Source organism: Suricata suricatta, chromosome 4, assembly GCF_006229205.1.
Source record: "Suricata suricatta isolate VVHF042 chromosome 4, meerkat_22Aug2017_6uvM2_HiC, whole genome shotgun sequence".
In the NCBI taxonomy this organism is placed as follows: Eukaryota; Metazoa; Chordata; class Mammalia; order Carnivora; family Herpestidae; genus Suricata; species Suricata suricatta.
In genome coordinates, this window is record NC_043703.1 from 67,324 (window position 1) to 70,915 (window position 3,592).

Below are 3,592 nucleotides of genomic sequence, written 5' to 3' on the forward strand. Positions count from 1 at the left end.
TATTCAATGTAATACTGGAGTTCTAGCCAGAGCAGTTATGCAAGTTGAAAGAAATAAATGGGATCCAAATTTGAAAAAAAGTAAAACTATCTCTATTTGCAGATATAATGATCCTATTATGTAGAAAGTTCTACATGCGCGCGCGCACACACACACACGCACAAACTGGTAAACCCAATAAATACATTCAGGATACCAAATCGACACACAAAAACCAGTTGTTTATACACTAGTAATGAACAATCAAAAAAGGAATCTAAGAGAACAATTCCATTTATAATAGCATCCGAAAAAAGAAATAAATACTTGGGAATAAATTTAACCAAAGAGGTGAAAGACTTGCACAATGAAAACTACAAGCACTGCCAGAAGAAATCAAAGATGACATAAATAAATGGAAAGACAGCTTTTGTTTATGGATTAGATGACATAATATTAAGAAGATATACACATTCAATAAAATAAAACATGAAAATCCCAATGCCATTTTTTTTGCTGAAATGGAGAAAAAAAACTGTTCTAAATTCATATGGTAATTCAAGGAAGCCACAACAAACAAAACAATCTTGAAAAAGAATAAAGTTGGAGTCACACATCCCAATTTCAAAGCCTACTATAAAGCTACAGTAATCAAAACAGTGTGGTACTAGCATAAGGGTTCACATATGGACCAATGGAATAGAATCCAGAGCTCAGAAATAAACCCTCATTTTTGTCATCCATTCAGTTCTTTTTATTTACTTATTTTGAGAGAGACAGAATCACAAGCAGCTTGGTGCTTTCAGCACAGAGTCCAACATGGGGCTCAAACTCATAAACCATGAGATAATGACCCAAGCCAAAACCAAGAGTTAGACATTTAACCAACTAAGCCACCCAGATATCCCAATCATCAACTGATTTTTGACATGAATGCCAAGACTATTCATTGGGGGAAAGGATGGTTTCTTTACAAAATGGTGCTAGGAAAACTGAATATCCACATACCCAGAATGAACTTGAACACAATTTACCACATTTAGACAAATTGATTTAAATGGATCAAAGACCTAAATTTAAGGCTTAAAATTATGGAAATCTTAGAAAAAAAGTTTAGTGAAAACCTGCATAACCTTGTAACCTTGGATTTGGCAATGGTATGTAAATATAACACCAAAAATGCCTTAAACAATAAAACGGGCTTCATTCAGTTAAAAACTTGCATATCAAAGGACACTATCAAGAGAGTGAAAAGACAACTGTAGAATGGGAGATTCTGTGCAAATCACATATCTGACAAGGGTTTAATATTAAGTCAATAAAGGACTCCTATAGCTCAACAAAAAGAAACAGCCCAATTTAAAAGTGGGCATAAAGGGGCACCAGGGTGGCTCAGTCAGTTAAGTATCCAACTCTTGATATTGGCTCAGGTCATGATCTCACAGTTTGTGAGTTTGAGCCCCACATTGGGCGTTGTGCTGACAGTGTGGATCCTGCTTCGGATTCTGTCTCCCTCTCTCTCTGCCCCTCCCCTGCTGGTGCTGTTTCTCAAAAAAAATAAATAAATAAACGTAAGTGGGTGTAAGACAGTTCTCCAAAGGAGACATACAAATGATCAGGAAATATAATATCATTAGTTATTAGGGAAACACAAATGAAACAAAACAGCCACTTCCCACTGAGTGAACTGTAAAAACAAAGAATAAAAAACCTTGGTGAGGGAGCAGAGGAACTGGAACCTGGTGCTCTGGTGGCAGGAATGTAAAATGGGCAGTTACTGTAGAAAGTTGGTCAGCTCCTCAAAAAGTTAAGCACTGAATTATCACGACCCAAGTCCCTTCCTAGGCAAATATCCAAAGGAACAGAAAACAGGGACTCAGATGTTTATACACTCATGCTCACAGCAACATTATTCACAATAGCCAAGAGATGGAAATAACTTGGTCCATCTGTAGATGAATGTGATATTCATTTTAAAGTATTATCAAGTCTGGTAAAAGCTGCAACAGGAATGAACCTTAAAAATATGCTAGGTAGGGGTACCTGGTTAAGTGTCCAACTTTGGCTCAGGTCATGATCTCAAGGTTTGTGACTTCGAGCCCCACATCAGGTTCTCTGCTGTCAGCACAGAGCCTGTTTCGGATCCTCTGTCCCCTCTCCTTTCTGGCCCTCCCCAGCTTGCATGCACTCCGTCTCAAAAATAAATACTTAAAAATATATGTACACTAGGTAAAGTCATACAGAAAAGGACAAATATTGTATGATTCCACTTATATGGTCTAGAATAGGCGAATTCAGACATAAAGTAGATTAGAGGTTACCAGGGGCTAGGGGGAAGGACAAGTGTGGTGTTCCTGTCCAAATGGGTACAAAATTTATTTGGGATGATAAAAAAAAACAAACAAACTGAAAATAAATACCACTGAAACGGACACTTGAAATTGGTTAAAATGGCTGCCCACCCATATCTATACCCACACATGCACACAATTTCTTTCTTAGAGCACTAGAAGGTTACAGAAAAATGGAAAAGAAAGCACAAGTTCCCACAGGCTCCCCACCCACACCTGTATCACACCTTGCACTGGGATATTTGTACCAATAGTGATACATTATTACCTGAAGTCCATAGTTTTTGTTACTTATATTTTACCAGAACAAAGAAAAAAAACACAACTCCAAAAATGGATGGGGTTACATCACAGCGATACAGAGGCCAGGCTCAAGGAGCTTCCAATGGCCAAAGTTGAAACAATGAAGCCCTAAAATAATATTGTGTAGGATTATAACTTAAAATATAAAATATATATACTGGAGTCCAGCTGAATAAATGGGAGGAGACACAAATTTTTGTTATAGAAGATTTCCAAATAATATTTGCAGATAGTCGCTCCTTCAGACAGCGGAGCCCTTGGTGCTAAAAGCTAGCAAGCAAGCAGATAAATAAAAAACAATCTTGGTCATATTGAGGATAGGCTGAACTTCATGAAGTTTTTTTTTTTGTTGTTTTTGCTTCCAAATCATACATTATGGACAGGGGGAAAACAGTAACTTTATAGTGGAAAAACTTGGTAGACATCATAGTAACCAAGTGGTCAAGACTAACACCATCTGTGATGTCATGTTGTATTATGTACCCTGAGATGTGATGACAAAGGTACTTCATTCATATCCGTGGGCTTTTCCCCCAAAACAACCCTAGTCCAGTATGAGAAATACATCAAACTCCAACCAAGGGACACTCTACAAATCATCTGACTAGTCTTCCTCAACTCCATGTAGGTCACGTAAGTCTGGCACACGGTCACAGCTGAGAAGAGCGTTAAAGAGATGTGACAGCTAAGTGCAGTGTGGCCCCTGGGTAAGGTGCTGAATAGGAAGAGGACATTAATGGAAAAATGGTGAAATCCAAATAAAGCCTGGACTTCCATTACTTGTAGAGTACCAATGTGTGCTTCTTTGTTATGACAAAGGTTCCACGGTCACATATGCTGAGAACAGGGAGAAACTGGCTGAGAAGTCTATGGGAGCTCTCTGTGCGATTTCTGCAGCTTTTTCATAAACCTAAAATTAGTTTGAAAATAAAAGTTTATTGACAAAGGAAAAACAGACA